This window comes from Equus przewalskii, chromosome 3 (assembly GCF_037783145.1).
Source record: "Equus przewalskii isolate Varuska chromosome 3, EquPr2, whole genome shotgun sequence".
Lineage (NCBI taxonomy): Eukaryota > Metazoa > Chordata > Mammalia > Perissodactyla > Equidae > Equus > Equus przewalskii.
Genome location: NC_091833.1, coordinates 86922792 through 86943974, shown reverse-complemented (window position 1 = coordinate 86943974; position 21183 = coordinate 86922792). Strand labels below are relative to the sequence as shown.

Genomic DNA, 21183 nt, shown 5'->3' with positions numbered 1-21183 from the left:
ATTTTTTCGACAGCCTCAACTGGCAGGCCTGCTGTCTCAGTTCAGACACTGGCCCAGCCCTGCCCTAACCCTGATGGCTGAGTCGGCCTCTCCACTTCAGCCCCTTTATCTGCACACTCAGGCTAGACTAGACCCCTCAAGTGCTGAAACGAGTGTCTGCAAGAGGAAAAAGAAAAAGAAGAACAAACTGAGATGTAAGCCTGGGCTCCCTCCTTAGATAAGCTTGAGCGCCCAAGGATTCTGCAGCTTTCCCCTTCAAGGAGCCTTCAGAATTTCTTCTGGTGAATGCTAAATGTCAAGGAGGACACAGCCAGAAACTGTGACTCATCAAATTTCCAAAGTCAGGCCAGAATGAACGCACAGACTCTGGATCCAAGGACTTGCTTTCCACCTTCAGAACACCATGTCAAGGGCCCTGCCTGCTTCAGATACAAAGGAGATGGAGCCACGTGGCCCAGCCTGCACCCTAGCAGCCCGGCCTCTTTGCCCTGTCTTCGGGGTTCTTTAAAGCACAGAGAACATGGAGTTTTATCCCTGAGCCACAGGCCCTCATGACATTTCAGAAAGCGATCTGCCTTGAAAAGTGGTTGAATCTGTACACGAAGGTCACTAGTCATTAGTGTAGAGCCAGATAGTAAATATTTTAGGCTTTGCAGGCCATACGGTTTCTGTTACATACTTTTCTTTTGGGAACTCTTAAAAATGTAAACACCATCTTTAACTACATACAAAACATAAAAACAGACAACGGAGGGGGCCGTAGTTTGCTGACCCGTCACTTAGAGCCTCGACAGAGGGTGGGCAGCATCAGCTGGTGACGTCTGCATACAGTTTGGTTGAATATAGTGTCAAATGGCAGGGAGATGTTGCATCGCCTTCTTGCTGACAAAGGCTCCCGAATTCTCCATCGGACGCGCCTGAGTTTGACATTCTCTACTTATGGAGTCATCTCACCTTTGCTACGATCCTCTTCCAAGAATTTAGCCGTCGAGCTGGCAGGGAGTTAAACCCTCCAATGACAGTCTTATATATTTGGAAAATTCGATAAATGGGATTTAAAATAAGCGAGGATATTTTTTAATCTGCTAGTTTTCACTCTGAGTGTGTGTGTGCACTTTTGTTTAAAAGCGAACACTCCTTATGTATCACAAAATTCCAAACCTGGAAAAATGCTCTGCTATAGCTTAGTTTATTACTGTTTACACTCGAGGAAACTATGACCTACTTCAGGTAAATGATATATTCCAAGTTACACACTAATTGGCAGAAGAGCTGGGGCCAGAAACTTGGCTTCCTGGTTTCCAAATCAGTGTTCTCTTTCTACTACTCTACTTTATCACATATTGCTGAACTGGTACTAAAAATTCAATTCAACAAATACTTACACAGTATTTCCAACATGCCCAGTACTGGCTCGGTGCTCCAGGGCTACAAAGTAATTATAAGAGAGGATTCCTCCCCATAAAAAGCTTTTGGTCTCACTGAGAAAACAAGGTGCGCACACATGAAACAAGGTATTCTCTCTTCCATTGTCATGTAACTATTTGGCTAAAACCGGGCTAATAAAAATTTCTGTAATGATAGAAAGGTTCTCTATCTTTGCTGTTCAATATGGTAGCCAGGAGCCACATGTGGCTATTGAGCACTTGAAATGTAGGTAGGGCGACTAAGGAAGTGAAATTTTAATTGTATTGAATTTCAATTAATCTAAATTTAAACAGCCACGTGTCACTAGTGGCTACCATATTGGACATTACAGGTGTAGAAGAATAGTCAGTACATCTAGACGGAAAATAATAACACACATTCTGTTACTTCTCCCTCGTGCCTATGGCAGCAACCACTACTGATCACAGAACTCTTTCGCTCTGAGCATCGGTGGGCAGGCTCTCAGGATTCTCCAGGCAACGTATTTTCAATTGCCTAGACCTGGAATATAACAAAAAACCTATCTGCCATCCCAGACACAGATAAAAAGTGACAAAAGTGAACTGGAGGAGGAAGTATTTGAACTGAACCTAGAAAGACAACATCTGGACAGGTAAACAGGAAAGAACAAAGTGTGCAGGGCTCTCCACAAAGAGAACGGCATGAGCAAAGGAACTGGATAGAGTTCTCTTGGTTCCAGGACAGGGAGGATGCTGGCTGGGCAAGAAGGGAGGGTTGTGTTGGGTGTGGTGAAGATAAGGGTCAGGCAGAGGGTGGGTCTAGATTAAGGAGACCTTTGGATTCCAGGAGTTTGGACTTTTCTCAAGAGCAATAGGAGCCCTGAAGGTTTAAGCAGGATAACGACTGAAGAAAAACACCTTTTAGGGAGGCAAATCTGATAGCGGGCCACAGAATGGACTGCATAATGGACACACACATTCAGAGACCACTGAGAAGGCTATTCCACTACAGGTTTGTGCTTTTCCTTTAGGAAGTAATATTTGTTTATTAAGGAAAATATATAAGTCACAGAAAAGCAGATATAAAAACTAGACGTCCACCATTCAAAACTCAACTACCGTTGGCATTTTGCTATAGTTTCTTCCAGGTTTTTTTTTTTCCCTTCCATGGCTATTGCAATAATTCAGGAATAAAGTTAGGACTAGAACTAGGAAGGTGTTAGTGTGAATGAAGAGGAAAGGCTACAGAATAAAATTTTAAGAGAGGCAGCAGAGTGAAGAGAAAACACCATTCACATCAGGGGACTTGAGTTCTCAGCCTGGCTATTTTGATGGGTCTCTTCTCTCTCAACCCCCCAGACTTGGTTTCCCCATTTTAGAATCAAGGTAGGGGTCTAGATCAAACTCTTAACCTCTTCTTACTGGTGTCTAAATAAGGGTCTGATGAAATTTTTGAGACCTCCCCAACGTAAAATGGAGGTAAAATATGTGTATATGTACGTCTGTGTGTATTTTTAGTGAACATCAAATAAAGATGGCAGTGGTTGTCACAGACAAAAATGTGCCCTTGATCTTTAAGCTGTCCCAGCAGCATATAGCCCGTTGCAATTTGTAAGATTTTAGGTGTAAAGTTATTAAACTGTCTATTCTGAGCAGTGCTGGAGGAAGGAGGTAGAGATGTGGTTCACAGGACACATAATGGAGAAGTGTAAACAGGGGATCCTTTCTCAGATAGAGCTCCCCCAAGCAGTGACAGCGTCCTCCTAGGAGCCAAAGGTTTTTAAGGCCCAATCCATCTTCACAAACCATAGGAAAAGCAGAAACAAAAACAGCTGCTATGACACACAAATTTGCTCTCCGGAAAAAGTAATACACAGCCATTCACCAGGTTAACCAGCAAAGTCCACGCCATGGTTGTCCACACAGGACATACAGGGGACTCAGTTATGAAGTTTTCAAAAAATCTTGATGGTTGGGCCCCTCGTCAGACCAACTGAATCAGAGTCCCAATGAGTGGGGCTTGTGCATTGGTATTTTTTGTTGTTGTTGAGGAAGGCTGTCTCTCAGCTAACATCTGTGCCAATCTTCCTCTATTTTGTATATGGGATGACGCCACAGCATGGCCCAAAGAGTGGTGTGTAGTTCCGCACCCAGGACCTTAACACGTGAACCCAAGCAGACCACGCGAACTTAATCATTACACCACCAGGCCAGCTCCGTGTGCGCTGGTATTTTTTTAAAGTTCTCAAAATGATTGAAACGTGAAGCAAAAGCAGATGTCTCAGAGCAAGAACAGGTCAAGGGGCACAGGAGCCGTGCGGGCTCCAGATCTGACAGACTGTGCTCTTAGCCACCCATGGCACTGCTTGTCAAGCCATGCTGAGGTGGCGTCCCACATGCCACAACTAGAAGGACCCACAACTAAAAATATACAACTATGTACCGGGGGGCTTTGGGGAGAAAAAGGAAAAATAAAACCTTTAAAAAATAGTGCAGACTCTAGGCTCAGACTGCCTGCGTGTCCAGCTCTGCCAAGCACTAACTGTGTGACCTTGGGCAAGTCACCTATTCTCTTTTAGACCTCACTTTCCTTATTTGCCAAATAGGAATCCTAACACCTTCTTTATGGGATTATTGTAGAATTAAATGAGGCCATACAAGCAAAAGAGATAATGTAAGTAAAAGACTTCTTTTGTGCCTGGCACATAGTAAGCACTCAATAAACGTTATCATTATCTTCATTATCATTAGCATTATTTATTTATGTATGTATTTATTTTTAGATTGGTGCCTGAGTTAACATCTGTTGCCAATCTTCTTCTCTTTTTTTCTTCTTCTTCTCCCCAAAACCCCCCAGTAAACAGTTGTATATTCTAGTTGTAGATCCTTCTAGTTGTGGTATGTGGGACACCATCTCAGCATGGCCTGTTGAGCAGTGCCACGTCCGCGCCCAGGATCCGAACCAGCGAAATCTTGGGCGGCCACATTGAAGCACGCAAACTTAGCCACTCAGCCACAGGGCTGGCCCCTCGTTATCATTATTTATCATTTATTTTCATCATCACCTCTAGGGTTCCTTTTAACTCCAATATTTTATAATTCTAAGAATCTCTTGGTGATTGATTGCACAAATGCAAACGAAAACAAAATCAGTAGGTACTGACATGCCTAGATGTAAAGGCCTGGTCTGGGGTCAGCCCCCTTTCACCCTAGTCTGACTCCTCAATAGCCACTTCAGTCTTTGCTTAAGATGTCCCTTGTATTTTTTTTTTATTAATGTTATGATAGATTACAACCTTGTAAGATTTCAGTTGTACATTATTGTTAGTCATGTTGTGGGTACACCACTTCCCCCTTTGTGCCCTTCCCCCACCCCCCCTTTTCCCTGGTAACCACCGATCAGATCTCCTTGTCAATATACTAACTTCCACCTATGAGTGGAGTCATATAGAGTTCGTCTTTCTCTGACTGGCTTATTTCGCTTAACATAATACCCTCCAGGTCCATCCACGTTGTTGTGAATGGGCCAAGATGTCCCTTGTATTTTTTTTTTTATTAATGTTATGATAGATTACAACCTTGTAAGATTTCAGTTGTACATTATTGTTAGTCATGTTGTGGGTACACCACTTCCCCCTTTGTGCCCTTCCCCCACCCCCCCTTTTCCCTGGTAACCACCGATCAGATCTCCTTGTCAATATATTAACTTCCACCTATGAGTGGAGTCATATAGAGTTCGTCTTTCTCTGACTGGCTTATTTCGCTTAACATAATGCCCTCGAGGTCCATCCACGTTGCTGCGAATGGGCCAAGATGTCCCTTGTATTTTGTGGACCTCGGTCTTCATTTCAAAAGGACCTCACTTACTTTGCAGACACAGAATTTCTGTCATTCTTGACGAAAGCTATGGTTGTTCTGTTACTGTTATTTCCTGACAGCACAGACACCCCTGAGTATGGCCAAAGTGAATGTCAGACACTCTATTTCCGTCTGCAGCCACTGCTGACACCGGGGGGCAACGTGTTTGAACCGATGCACACCCCCTGATGAGGCCCCAACACAGTAAACATTGATGCCTGTCTAATGGCTGGTTTGAAGACCTTGTTCTTGGAAATTTCAGGGCTGACATTTGAGCACTGCCCACATAATCTGCCTAAAGGCTCAATGCTGACATTAGCCTCAGATTTCAGCCTCATAGCCCTGGAGTATTCTCCTCACTTTCCACAGCACCAAATGCCCTCCTGCAAAGCGTAATGCCATCATCCACCTGTTATTCTGCCAAAAGACACACATTTTGTTGATCCCCACAGCTTTCTCTTTCCTTGTCTAAGGTGGGAACAAATCTCTTTCTTTTAGGAAGACAGTCTTCCTTTTGTAGGCAAACATCTGCATGTCCGCCATCATGATGCTGGTTGAGTCACAGAGTGATGGTAATCACACACAGGTGGTCATACACTGCAGAGGACTTCGGGGTCACTTTTGCATTAATTCTCAACACCAGCAAGCCCCACGCCTGAATTAGCACTTTTGTTGAACTGGATCAGAGACCAGACAAAAGCAAAGGAAAGTGAGAGGTCCAGACAAGAGGGTGATGAGTTTACTCTGGTAAATCTGGAGATAGATGAGAAAAGAGATCTGTTAACTTCGACTGCATGTTCGGAAATACCATTAAATATCTGAGTTCCGATGTTGCTGTTCTAATTCACTCTTGTTTTATTGTCAATATTTCTTATAATTAAATGCTTAAACTTTCATTCTTAAACCCTTCTGGGGCAAGGATCATGTCTGAATCGTCTTTGTATCCCTCATGCACCTGCCCCAGTGTCTTTCACACCAGAGTCTTTTGTAGGTTTATTCATTTGAATCAAGTTAAATTACGGGCCTCTTTTTCCCCTTCTGTGTAGTAATAAGTTATGTGTTACAAAGTAAAAAAGTAAGATATGATAAGGGATAGGAAAAATCTCTACTATTTTCAGGTGAAGAGGCAGAAAAGTCACCTTTAGAACCTGCGTTGGGGATTGCCTGGAGCAGCCTGGGGTCATTTTGTGACAGGTCCCAATTAGCTGACTAAACAAAAGAGAATCTGTCTCCGCTCACTTGCTTGACCTTTGTGTGTATTTATTCTTCTGCAAGTTTCCACCATATGGACCACATGAGTTGTGCAACAGTAAGGAGCTTACCTTAAGTCCTATTTGCATTACAGTCTGTCTTCTTGAAAAAAAAAAATGATATGAAGGTCATTTTCCAAAAGGTATACCTTCTGGTTCTTTTTAGGGATTTGAGGAAAATTGTTTTTAAGAGATCTATATGAGACCTACCATTCAGAAACACGAAGGGCCATTTTACCACAGGAAACAACATATTAAGCAGCCCACCTTTTCCTTCTTTTCAAAAGCAACTTCCACTTTCAACTCTTAGGTCAGACAATATCCACTTTTTAATTTATTAACTTACTTGGGATGGAAATCTGGGCTATGATGAGTAGCAGAGGGTCAGCGCTCAACATGTTTTACTATTTTCTTTAAAGTTTCCATTAGAAAATCCTTGATTTTTTTCCCTTGCCCTTTCCTAGGGATCCCCACCATCTGACTTCTGATGCCCATGTCTTGAGGGAGGAGCACAGACTTCCTGTGGCTTAAGAAAAATCAGGTAATAATCTAGATGTTAACTTTTTAAGAGGACTGACCAAAGAGGTCACCAAAACTTCATGTAAAAAGTTGAAATTTCTATACATCAATCATGACCAGTGATTCTCTTCCCTTCTGTATGGAGAAAACAGACCCATCTTATCTCAGACTGAGACAAGAATCTCCAAAAAAAGATTATAGGACTGTTAAAAAGATCTAGCCACCTCTGGTCAGCCCCTACACTCTACAGACCTCTCAAAAAATGACCACATAAAATTCACTCACGACTAGGAAACAAGCGAGCTTGCGATGGCCAATTCAATGGAATTGGGGTTCCATGTATATGTGTACGTGTATGTGTACACATGTATGTGAAAATTTCTGAATCTGCTGATTTAGTTACTGGTCAAAGTGCCTCAGCTCAGCAGTACTCTTGATAGATAGGTCAGCAGAGAGCACCAAGACATGAAACCTGAGTCTCATAAGGGTCCGGAAGCAGAAGCAGAGTCAAGAAGCTGGCCATGGGGCCGGCCCGGTGGCACAGCGGTTAAGTTCGCAGGTTCTGATTTGGCGGTCCGGGGTTCACTGGTTCGGATCCCGGGTACAGACATGGCACTGCGTGGCAAGCCATGCTGTGGTAGATGTCCCAGGTGTAAAGCAGAGGAAGATGGGCATGGATGTTAGCTCAGGGCCAGTCTTCCTCAGCAAAAAGAGGAGGGTTGGCAGTGGTTAGCTCAGGGCTAATCTTCCTCAAAAAAAAAAAAAGAAGAAGCCGGCCTCTGTCTGTTCTATTTAAATCATCCTTTTTTTTTTTTTTAATCTGGCCTTTGGATGAGGGAATCATATACTATGCCAATGATCACCGTTCCCTGGTGCCATCAAGGAAGCAGAGAAAAAGAAAAGCGGACACATTTGTTGATGAAAACAATCTCTCACTAGAAGTTGATTGCCTTCCTTTGGGAGGTAGGTGAGGGAAATGAAGAACACATTTGGGGAGAATTCAAAGGACTGGCAGGAAAACGGGACTTGGGATCCAGCTCTAGGAAACAATGCCGATAGAGACAGAAGGATTGATGTCTGAACGACAAAAACAAAAATCTGATCATCAGTTTGAAATCAATCTCTAAGGGGTTTTCCAGATTCTTTCCTTAGAATCTTATTCTTTTCTAAGAATAGAATTTTTTATTCTAAGAATAAGAATTTTCTTATTCTTATTCTTTTCTAATTCTTCTTTTCTAGGATTCTTCCAGAAGTTTGACTAAGTCCTTATTTCACAACAGACATCTGCTCCTCTGAAGCCACGCTCCCTCGACCTCATTCCCCACTAGCTTTGTGCTTATTCCTTGAACCGGACACACTCGCCCACATTGCGACCCTCACAAAGGCTGTTCCTCATTTGGTACAGTCACTCCCACCTGCCCACCATCTCCCTCTGCCCAGGAAACCATTCCTTCTCCTTCGGGTCTCAGTTAAAACACCACTTAAATTCCAAGAAAGCTTCCCTGATGGTCGCCCCTCCCACTAACGTTTAGGTTAGGTCCTCTGGTTTCAAACTCCCTTAAACTTTTTATAATTCTTCTTCGGTGCCCTCATTACTCTTTTATTATTTAATGTCTGCCAGACATCTAGAGCAGGCTCCTGGCAGCAGACATCCAATCCTTTCTGTCTTAATCTCAAATTACCCAGTACCTAGCACAGAGCCGGGCACACAGTAGGTGCTCAGAAAATGTCTGTTGACTGATTTACCTGCATCTCTACTGATTTCAGAATTACTGTACTATAACCCATGGGGCCTTATAATCTGGAGGTTCTGCAAATCTTAAAGCCTATACAAATCAGGCCCAGGTGGCTTGGGGGATCCTGCCCGTTCTGTGGCATTAACTCTATAGAGATGCTATTTTCCCATGCATTTAACATGAATGTGGACTTGGACCATTTACAGATAAAGGGATGTTGACAAATCATTCTGGGGACACAGCAGTGAAGACATAGAGTATTTGACTTGCAAATCCTATGATGCTGATTGCGGGAGGGGAACCTGGCATGGGACAAGAGTGTCTGATTCTGGGATCTGTTGCCTAGGAAGCTGCTCCACGACCTCACACAGGCTGTTGTGAATGTCAGCACCAGTGCTTACAAGGTCCCAGCACTACTAGTCTCAAAGCCATCATACGAAGTCACCAAAAAATTAGTTTTTCTTTCATCCTTAGAATGCTAAATTCTTTCTTTGGTAAGTACGGAGTTCTTATTGATTAGCTTTTTATCAGGAGTATATCAGGTCATTTGGGGATTATCAGAGGAATGCTGTTACCTAAGTCTCCATAAGATGTATCCCAATGTCAGAGATGTTAAATTGTGTGGAAAGAAATGCATTCTAGAGTTGACAAAATGCAGTAAACACTACAGGAAAAACTCAGTATTAAAAGGGTTCAAGCAAAGTCATTCAAATATAATTTCTGTCATTCTTTTTGACTGTGGGAGTGCTGTGGGGACACTGGTACTTACAAACGTACAGGGCACTCTGCCCTAACAAATGAAGCAAACATCCAGAAGCAAAAACAATGTGTTGATCAAAAAAATAAAATAAAAAGAGAGAGGATTAGCGTTTGCACATCACTATGGAATGCTCACCTACTTTTTTCCACCCCCTGAACTGTGTTCCTTTGAGCCACAGTGAAGATGGCACCAGCTTGACTTACCAAACCTCCTCAGTGAGCCCAGGAATGGCTGATCTCTGCTGGGTGACCTGATGCAGGGTGTCCTTCTAATGCCTCTGTTGCCCGAACTGTGAAATGGAAAAGATAACGTTACTGACCTAGAGACAGCTAATGAGGAGTGTGCAATCAGTGATTGCTAAGTGGAATGTAGGGGCAGGGGTAAGAGGAAGAAATGCGGTGTTTTATTATTATCACACACCTTTGTGTGCACGTGGATTACAAGGAAAGCTACATAACCGGGCAGTAAAGGAAATTTGCACTGGCTCAAATACTTGGAGAAAATCGGTCACATCCTTTTGCCAATTCTGCGAGGCAATTCAGGTTCCTCTTAGCTAAAAGATATTCAAAGGAGAAAACCTTAGTTTGACAAGGAGAGAAGGAGGAAATGTACAAAGAAGAGGTGTAACAGGGAGGGGAAGTCCACAGGTTTGCTGAGGTGCTCAAAACTCAGCTCTACTGCTTGCTAGCTGGGTGATCTTAGGCATTTTACTCAACCTCTCTGAACCTTTTTCTCGGCTAGTATGGGCCTAATGTTACTCACCTGTTAAGGACACTGTGACAATACATAAGATGACAGATATGAAGTCCTTGGGGCCCCATATGAGAGAAAACACTCAACAAAGGGCAGCTGTGATCATTATATTCACTTAAATTTCTCTCTGCAGAGGCACAATAAATTGTGGTCTTTTAGAGTAAATCACCAAACACTCAAAATTGTTGAAAGCATTGCCAGCTGCTAGTGTTTTAAATGTTCCCTTTACCTTTGGAAGCCCTTTACATCTGGCTTTTCTGCCCATAAATAAATATAATATTCTGTAACCATTCAGCTTCATCTTTCTATTTTTTACTTATTTTTTTTTTTTTTAAATCTATTCACTTCTTCTGCCCTTTTTTGTTTTTGAGGAAGCCCTGAGCTAACAGCTGCTGCCAATCATCCTCTTTTTGCTGAGGAAGACTGGCCCTGAGCTAACATCCGTGCCTATCTTCCTCTACTTTGTATGCGGGACGCCTACCACAGCATGGCTCGCCAAGTGGTGTCATGTCCACAGCTGGGATCCAAACCAGTGAACCCCGGGCCGCCAAAGTGGAACGTGCGAACTTAACCACTGTGCCACCAGGCCGGCCCCTCAGCTTCATCTTTAAGTAAATACATTTGATTGGCTGGGCACTGTACAGTAGATTTTATTATGCTACTACTCCACCAAGAATGAATAAAACCCACAAGAGTCTCACTCCCGCCCCCCCCCACCCCCCAAGAAAGACCACGAGTCCACAACCTACCTCTAGGAACCAAAATACATACTGAGCTCTGCCAACTCCTGCAGTCCAGCTCAGTAACCATTTGTTCCAAAGTTCTTCCCAACTCAATGGCCTCATTAACTAAGGCTGAGCTTTTGATTAACATACAGTGCTTGAGGAACTCTGACCCACAGAAACTTGGCATTTGACTTGCTTCTCTGAGTCCAACCTGTGTCATGAGAGCCAGTTTCAAGGGTAATAAAGGACCCGGCTGTTTGCTTACAGCAAATGGAGGCGGTGCTGTGTCATTATGCAGCTTTTACCTCCACTGTCTACCAAACCCTTGACAAAGAAAGTTTGCAGCCTGCATGTCAGTTTTTGGAAGGAATAGAATAAAGGGTATATTTTTCCAAATTGAAAAGCACCTAAGTTCTACCTGATGCTTCAACTAAATGTCAGTTGTTTGAGAAACATGAATATGATCCCAAGATCAAAGTGATCAGAGTGAAGATCAGGTGTGTGAGCAGGTGCATGGTATGTCTGTCCAGATTCTGCCTTGGAGAGCAAACTGCTCTCTGATGGTTCCCGAGTTCCCCTTTATTAATGTGTTAGAAAACCCGCATCAGACACAAGGCAGAGACCACACGACTTGACAATTTGTGTTTGCGCCTGTTATGAGAATAGCGTCCCCCACTAAATTCATATGTTCTGCTCCCCAGGACATCAGAGTGTGACTGTATTTGGAGACAGGGCCTTTAGAGAGGTAACTAAGGTTCAAGGAGGTGATATGGGTGGACCCTAATCCAGTAGGAGTAGTGTCCTTACCAGAGGAGATTAGGATGCATTCACACACACACCGAGGGATGACTATGTGAGGACACAGCATGCAGGTGGCCATGTGCAAGCCACAGAAAGAGGCCTCAGAAGAAACCAAACCTGCTCACACCTACATCTTAAACTTCCAGCCTCCAGAACTCCAGAACCGTGAGAAAATAAATTTCTGTTACTTAAACCCCGCAGTCAGATTTATCTAGTAATGGCAGCCCTAGCAAACTAACTAATACGCTTTCCCTCTCCCCTCACCCCTCAACCTTATGTCCCAGGAGCAGACGGGTAACGGGTAATGAGTGAGGGGGACTAAGAACAAGAGAAGAGGAGTGATGTGGACAGTAGTAAGCAGGAGAGGGCAGGCTCTATCTACAGGTATCAAAAAGCTTTCGAATACCATGAGGCCATACAAAATACTTCCATTGCTTGATCATGGCCGGGGACCCTTCAAGTGCAATCCCTGGGCGACACTATCACAAGCCGACAATAAAAACACACACTATTCATGCTTTCAACAAATATTAGTTGAACACCTACTGCAGGCCAGGCCCTAAGCCGGACCCCGGGCATAGCAGTGGTGACTACAATGGGTGTCTTCTCTGCCTTCATGGTCTGGCTTAGGCGGAGTCTGGACAGGGAGACCAGGGACTGACCGAGGCAAGAAATGCCAACTTGAAAATACAAAGTGCTACCCTCCCGAAAGGTGCAAATTAACGGGGTACAGAGGTGGAACGAGACCATCATAAGACAGAGTGACTGGCTCTAGTGCGCAAGGGGCAGTGGAAAACAGGAAGAAGTAATTCCGAGTCTGTCAAGGTTAATCAAGGAAGATATGAGCCAAGTCCTGAAGGATCAGTAACTGTTTGCCCGGCAGACAGGGATGACAGATGAGGACAGGGCATTTTCCAGACAAAAGGAACAGCCAGTTCTTGGGTGCAGGGCCATGAGAGGACCCGGCATCTTTGGAGAATGACAGCTGGTTGGGCTGAGGGTGAGCAGTGGAGAGCAGCAGGATGTGCAGCTGAACAAGGCAAGGAACGTCACATTTTACCGCACAGCGAACCACTGGTGAACTCTAATCAGCCAGGCGACAGCACCGGAAGGGCATGGTAGAAAGATCACTCTGACCACAATGCAGAAGGGGCTAAAGGCAGGGTGACCCGTCGGGAGAAGATGAAGGCAGGAACCAGAGAAACAGACACAGGGATGCCTCGTGGTCAAGGTCAGGGATGCAGAACTGGAATCGTCATGGCATTCAACCATGGCCACGAGTGACACTGCCCAAGGACATTATGTGCGTAAAGAGAAGCACTGGTTTTTTAAGCCGAGTACTACTTTGATCGATGAGAACACGCACTTCCTAAGAAACTTTTAATTTCATTTATCTTGCATTTCACGTCAGGAAACTAACTCTACTCCTTCTCTTATTCGTCGAAGCCACATGTGACTGTGCCTCAGTTTCCTCATCTGTACGTATGGGTAATAACGGTACTTCTCTCCTAGGGAAGATCCCTTGAGCTCATTAATACAGGTTAAGTACTTAAGTGCAATAAATGTTAGCTATTATTAAGGCAGAAATAAACGTTAAAGAACAAATGGATAATTAATGACTGCAATTAATGCCTCTCTCTCAGTGAATTATGAGCCAGATTAAAACAACCACCACAACAGCAAAGAGTAAAAACTTATATAATTGTCTTGGAAAGGACCTGCCTCTTATTTCCTTGATCTCTCCAGAGCTCTCACACAGCCTCTTAGAAAGGGCCCTCATATTTAATGCATGATCAGTACTTTAAATGTATAAAATGCTTTGTCTCAGGTAAAAACATTTCTCAGATTAAAGATTCAAGGGGATGTGGGACCTGCAAAGGGAGACTGACTGCAAAGGGACACAAGAAAACTTTCTAGAGAGATGGAAATTTTTATTGTCTTGATTGAGGCAGGGGTTCCATGGCTGTATGTGTTTCACATATCACTAAAAACGTGTGACTTTTATTATATGTTGAATCATCATCATCATTCATTAATGATGAATACTATTCATCATTATTCAATAAAGATGAATAAAGATGGGCTGGAAGACAGGGAAAAGGCAAATTCAAGAGAAAATGACTACTTATAATACAAAGAGAAAGGGAAAATAGATTTGTGTGAAAGAACTTGCCTTGAAATTTTTAATTTCCAGAAACATCGTCTCTGAACGGACAAAGCTAGCTAGGAATGTAAAAAGACTTCTTTATGCAAAAAACATTCTGAAAAGTTCAGCCGTTCTCATTATCCTATGTCTAAAGAGCAGCCCTCTTTACCCCTAGACTCACTGGACAAGCTGCCCCCTTGTGGCTTTGGTATATATTTCCCAAGCACAAAAGTGGGCAGTAATTAAGCGATTCAGGTAGCAATCCCAGCCTGCCCACAAAGATTTCTCAAGGTAACTTAGAGTGGGCGTGCGAGCCATTTCCACATAAGAGGGTACATGGGCCATTATGGGCTTGCGTCAAAGCCCAGCTTTAAGTAACTAAGAAAATAAGGTTGCCACAAAATACATATGGTTCGAGGCTGACAAATTCAAAAGACGTTTTATCTCAATTTAAATTGTGGCCTAATTTTAGCGTACTCTAGTACACACTTTCCGCTTTTGCAACACGGAGTCAACCTATCAGAAGCAAGCATGTGTCAAACAAGGTGAGTGCAAAGAAAACAGAACTGACAACCTCCACCACCACCAGGCAAAGGCCACCCCAACACTGGTTCTTATTCACAGTGGCATGCAGGGCGTCAAGGTCTCTCATGAAACATTAAGCATTTGTTTAAAAAGAGGAAAGAAGGGAGGGAGAGAAAAAGGAAGTCGACAAGGAAAGAAAGAAGGGAGGGAGGATCAAACAGCTTATCTTTTCAAATGCTGCACTGAAAAAGAAGATAAAAGATGGCACAAGCATGACCTCAAAAGATGGCAATATTTTCTCTTTAGAAAGCAATCCATCTTCAGACCAGCCCTTTTGTAAAAGGAATATATAGAGAAAAGATAAGGGTACAGGTGGAAATTAATGCTGTATTTCAACTATCGAGATGTTAAAAATTCAGGCTGGACTGAATTAACCTACACCAGGGTTACGCTCGCCCACTCCTGATAAATGACTACTGAATCCATATTCTCGCAGAGCTATCTTTCTTTTTAAATCAAATCATCTCACTTCCCTTCTCAAAGCCCCCAGTGGCTTCTCCTCACACTTGGAATAAAATCCAAAGTCCTTCCCAGGGCTCCCACCAGGAGCCTGCACGCTCTCTCTACTTCATTCCCTGCCTCCTCTCTCCCACCCCCTCCTGCCTCCCTCTGGGCACACCACCAGCCTCTTGGCTGCTCCTCCAGCAGGCCAGCTCTTTCTCACCTCCCTGCCTTAGCACTCAAGGTCACCCCCCCCCCACCTGGAATTTCCTTTCCCAGCATTCCTGGCGGCCCGGCTCTCTCCCTGACTGGATTCAGGTCTCTGCTCTAATATCACCTCTTCCAAGAAGTCTTCCCTGACCATTCTTTGAAAACAACCCTCCAATCACCAACTCTATACTCTCTCTCCTCTTTCCTGTCTTCATGTTTCTTCTTTGCACTTACCATGATCTGAAATGACATTATTATCCATTTCTATCACTTTTTATTATCTCTCTGCTCCACTGAAATGTGAGCTCCATGAGAGAAGGGGCTTTCTCTCCTAAAACAGAGCCTGCCACTAACCACAGAGTTTCAAACGCAAAATGGGGGCTTAATTATAACCTATTCCAGCCCTGTCGTTTTGAAGATAAGTACACAGGCTCAGAGAGGGTGGCTGGTTTCTCCAGGCTCACACAGAAACAGTGAACATCACTTACAGCGTGCGGAGAGCCTGCTCTGTTCACTTCTATAACCCCAGGACCCAGCACAGGGCCTGGCACAAAGAAGGAGCTCAGCAGAAGTGTGCCCGAGTGACAGCTGCCCTCAGTCTTGCTCTAAGTGCTCATTCAATGGAACTACACTTCCTCTCCTGCCTGTCCCAACTACAACTTCCTATCTGAGAACCATTCCCAGTTACTTGTGTCATGTGTCATTACTTCCTGTCCTCTCTCCTTTTAAAGTGCAGCCTGACAACATACCAGACACGGCAGTACATCTGGGGGTTGGTTTGATTCCAACATAATTCAAATAGCCCAGTATGGAAAATACCCAGGAAAAAGTGAGATATGCAAAGCAAACTTAAAAAAAGAGGGGCCGCCCCAGTAGCATAGTGGTTAAATTCGTATGCTCCACTTCAGCGGCCCGGAGTTCGCAGGTTCGAATGTCGGGCAAGGACCTAAGCAATGGAACCCAGGGCACAGACCTAAGCACTGCTCATCAAGCCATGCTGTAACAGGCACCCCACATACAAAATAGAGGAAGATGTGCACGGATGCTAGATCAGCAACAATTTTCCTCAAGCAAAAAGAGGAAGATTAGCAACAGATGTTAGGTCAGGGCCAGTCTTCCTCACCAAAGGAAAAAAAAAAAAAGACAAAAAGCTGGCAGTGTACCCAGCCCTGGGTACGGCGACTGTAATGCGAGGCAGGAGCCCTGTCTGGTCCATATTTATTTTCTTGCAGCACCTAGCGTGTGCCTGGACACAGTCAAGGCCCATTTGTTGGAAGGGAGAAGAGAAGAAAATGACACTGTAGCTTTTCTATTCCATCCACAGTGGCTTTATAATAACCAGTAAATTTACTTCACAGTAACAGCTCACGCTTGCGCAGCACCTTCTGTTCTGAGCACTCTACCCCTATCTTCTCACTGAATCTTCCCAAGACATACACCTCTGAAAACCTAAGTATTTTTCAGAAGTCATTTAGCAGCCAAATCTCAACTAGCCTCTAACGAGACTCTGTGCAGACTTCCCATCGTCTAGTATGTCTGAATATCCATATGCTTTGCTGAAGAAGTAGTGATGTGTTTGATTATGGGATGTTGCCCCAGACCCAGCTAATGGTATTAAGCAATGTAGGGTACATGCAACATATTATCTTCCTAAAATCTGAAATATTCTGGATTCCAAAACACATCTGACTCAGCGGGTTTCAGGCAAGGATGTCTCAGATTTACATGAACGCACAAAAGTAACCTGTCCACCGTCACTAGGTAGGCAGTGGCAAAGCTGGGATTCGATCCTGGCAGTCTAATTCTGCAGGCCGTGCTGGTGACCACCGCATTATCCTGCCTCTCTAATCAGTGATGTCGGTGTGATCTGAAAAGCAATTATTACCTCAACTATTTTTCTGATGTGGCTCCAGGAAATAGGATTCAGCAAGGTGAATGGCCCGGGCGGACTTGTGTAGTTACCCATGAAGACTGATTTGGACTAGCGATGACCCCAGCTAAATGAGGGCTCAGAGATAGTCACCCAAGCACAGTGGACTTCCCGGGCAGTCACGGCCACACTCAGGAAGAGGACACACACAGCTTTTGGTGATCATAACTTTCACTTCCCTGAACACCTACCCAGGAGCTGCTGGGAAATGTTGAGGCAGACCTGGTAGGGCTCTGGGATGATCTTTCCACATTCTTTTACAAAATTACTCTAGGAGGTGGGGTGGGAGAGCTGTGGGTGGGATGCGAGCATGAGAATGTGTAAGTAGAAAGAGTGTGTGTGTGTGTGTGTCTGTGTGTCTGTGTGTGTGTCTGTGGGTGTGCATGGAAGCATATGCTCATTACTAACTGACTTTTCCCCAGTGTTCATAATGCAGAACAATTACGAATTGGGTTTTGGCTTTTATTTCTATCCTCTAAACTAATGACTTGTGAAAATAAAAGATGCTCCTTAATTTGGGCCAGCAGTGCTCTTATTTCCCCAAGCACTTGGGGCGAACTCCGTTCTTCAGATCTCCGTTCAAATGGTGCTTCCTCAGGGAAGCCCTCCCCAACAGCCCAACTTGGACGGCCTCCCCGCTTTCACTCTCTCTCACATCTTGGTGGAAGCTTGCCCTCACAGCACTCATCCTGATCTGTAATGGTGAGTTTGTGAGTTTGTTCAGTGTCTGGCTGTCCCCACCAAACCATATTCTCCGTGAGGGCCAGACCCTTGTCTGTTTGCTCACCTCCGTATCCCCAGCATGTAGCACAGCACCTGACACATCCTAGTAGCTCGATAAATATTTGTTGCGTGAATGAATGAATTTCACAACAGAAAACCAGGAGTTGGCCAGCACTTTACCAGCAGACACTCGCAAGGTCTTCTCCCCGACTCTGAACTGTGAAAGCCTTATTGCCTGAGCAGTCCATCAGATGCTGCCCGGCGACGCGTTAGCTCTCTAGTTTGAGGCTGTTAATTCACTCTATTATTCTTATTTAACTTTTAACCTGTTTAGGTCTTGTCTTCCCAACTAGATTAGAAGCACACTGAGTGTAAGTTAGACTGCCTTGAATTCCTCAAAGTTCCTTACAGCGTTTTGCATCTACGCTCTTTACATGGTTGCTCCATTTAGTGCTCAAAACAAGCGTTACTGCAGGTGGAGAAAACTGAAGCCCTACATGTAGCACAGGATAGTGTTAAACGAGAAAATGTGAAGCGAACATCGGAGATTTTATCTAATTTTCCTTTTTTTTTAATGAGTCCATAGTGCCCAGAAGAAAGACTGAGTGTTGTTCAGATATAAAACACAGGTTCTAACTTGGCTTATGCGAGTGACCAACACAAGGGCGGAGAAAAACCTTAATTCAGCGAAGTTCTTTTTAGTTTCATGAAATATCCCCTCTGCCATCCTTCAGGTCCCACCTAAACCAGGAAGATTCTTGGTGGCGCAAAAGTAGGACTTTTGTTGTTTTGCTAAGTCAGGCCCTTTATTATAGGGTAGAAGGAACTCTTGTTCCTGATTTCTCAATTCCTCATTCCTGCTAGCTGTACAAATATGCTCCAGCCTGACTTCCCCCACAGCAAACCACCAACGAAATCGATAACTTGGTGTTCCTTCCAATCTATATATTTTGAACAGTTTTTAATGTTTACTTTTGTTTGTTTGTTTTTTGGTCAAATTATCTGTGATCAACATTAGATGGATTACCAAGTAGGTCTGGGAATCCTTCACCCCTAGCCAGGCACTCACTTTCAGGATGACCCTGTTCTCTTTTTCTGCCCCAACTCTCACAGAAGCGCAACAACTAAAAACCAGACCAGTCAGCTGAAACGCTGTCGTCAAAACACAGCCAAACCACTCAGAATTTTCACAGTTGTCAGGAATTTCCTTACATGGCCAGGGTCACCGACAGTCCAAGGTTTCACCAACATCACCTGAGGAATCGGAATCCGCGCTGTGATAAGTGTAGAAAAACCCCCAAACGCTCTAAGGGCTCGCTAAGGTCAGCCTTTAAAATACAAGCGCCTGGAAGTTCTCAGCTGTGGTCGCCTGCCCTCTCCCAAAACGCAGGTGTCTCAGAGGAGTGAGAGTTCCCAGGGTTTCAGACGACCAACAGAGCTCCAAGGATTCTTGCCAGGGTCAATTTTTGAAAAACTGAGTCAGAGTTCACAATATAACCAGTTCCTCAGGTGGAATGACACAGGCCTGGGCTCTCCCGGCTCCTCTCAAGCCGGCCTTAGGTCACTGGCAAGGCTGAGCCGCCAGGAGGTGGCCCCACCCACCCCTCCCCCGCCTCCTTGTGCATCTCAAATGTTAATATATTCTGTACATTGTGTTTATCAACATTCTCTTGACCGATGACCACCAAAACAAATCAAAAGTTGATGCCGTTCCCTTTTCTTTCATTATTTGCCACATTTTTGACACTAGCTATGTGCCGGATGCTGCATTAAAACAGACCACGTGGGACAAAGAAAACAGTTCAGTGGTTACACCAGGGGAAGGGGGGTGGGCACTGGGGGTGAAGGGGAGCTCTTATGTGATGACAGTCAAGAAATAACGTACAACTGAAATTTCACATTGATGTAAACTATTATGAACTCAAATATAAAATAAAATAAAATAAAATATTTAAAAAATAGACCATGTGTCTGGTTTTAATCCTCCCAACAACCAAGCAAGGTGGGAACGGTTAAACCTGCTTTCAGTGAAGGAAACTGAGGCTCAGAGAGATTCTCTTGTTAAAAAAAAAAAAGGCTTCTTAAGAGGTAGGCTGAGACTTGAACCTTGGACCTTCTGGCATTATTTGCTTGTCTTAAAATAAGAGATCCTTGGGGCCGGCCCCGTGGCCAGCTGGTTAAGTTCGCGTGCTCTGCTTCGGCGGCCCAAGGTTTCGCTGGTTCAGATCCTGGGTGCAGATGTGGCACCGCTCATCAGGCCACGCTGAGGCAGTGTCCCACATGCCACAACTCGAAGGACCCACAACTAAAAATATACAACTATGTACCGGGTGGCTTTGAGGAGAAAAAGGAAAAGTAAAATCTTCAAAAAAATAAATAAAAAATAAGAGATCCTTCCACCGCGAGAGCAGAAATCTCTGTCATTCATCCGTTCAGTCCTTTATCGCGTCAGTAACACTTAGCAGAGGTCCACAATGCACGGTCTGCTCAACAACTTGAAACCTCTTTCTTCTACTCTACAATAGACCAGATTTTACATTTTAACATCTCTCAAAAAAGCGGTGTGCATATTTACTCATTTTAAAAGCTGTTATTGAATCAACTGCTTGTTTTACCATCTGTGCAGTCAGATTACAATCCAGGAAACAAACCCCGTGAGAGATGCACTAGATTTAAAGCTATGCAAAGTCAAAAGAAAGAGGCCACCTGGTCTGCTTGGCTCCAAGACTGTAAGATTAACATGACTAAAAATGTGACTATCAGAAGGGGCAGTGGTCCTCCTTTGGAAGCCTAGAAGCTGGACAGACCCGGAGAGGAACTCCTGAAGCCACTAGACTTTGGAAGGGTTTTAGTTCCCAGACAAGATCAGCTTACTGTGAAACAGACGGGTCGCACCAGGCCAAGAAGGCAGCGCCATTACATTTTAGATCGGTCTCCTCTCTGGCTCTAAGTCCGTGCTCACTCAGTGGTCTTCTGAATATGACTTGCCTCTCCCTGTGCATCCAAGGCTGAGAGAGAATGTGCTCATTTCTTAAAAGCAACTTTATTGTCAATAGTCAACAAATAGTGATGAAGGAGCTGCTCCAAACCATTGCTGGGCTAAACATTTACCCAGATCTTCTGCCCCTGGGAGCACTCCTCATACCCACTGTGCTCCAGAGAGCCCCCTCCTGAAAGACTGGGGACCACGGCAGTGCAGCAGTGTTCCTCAAGCTTGCCCAATCACCTGGAGAGCCTGTTAAAGATAGATTCCTGTGCCTTGCCTTGGACCTTCTGCATCAGCACCACCAAAGGAAAGGTCTGAAAATCTCTCATTTTAAGCAGTGTCTCAGTAATTCTACTAATGGGGCAAGTTTGT

The 21183-nt window shown here is 44.3% G+C and overlaps 1 protein-coding gene across 15 annotated transcripts in view; it reads right to left on the bottom strand.

Moving 5' to 3' along the window:
- The window catches only part of RBM47 (RNA binding motif protein 47), a 148452-nt gene that overhangs the window by 75129 nt on the left and 52140 nt on the right, over positions 1 to 21183 (bottom strand). For 13 of the 15 annotated variants that reach the window (XM_008524038.2, XM_008524036.2, XM_008524046.2 and 10 more), the window contains one exon: positions 9715 to 9800. The gene's annotated coding sequence lies outside the window, so the exon portion shown is untranslated. Of the gene's footprint in view, positions 1 to 9714; positions 9801 to 9931; positions 10065 to 21183 lie in introns of all 15 variants that reach the window. The other 2 variants (XM_070615088.1, XM_070615094.1) reach the window with 1 other exon arrangement.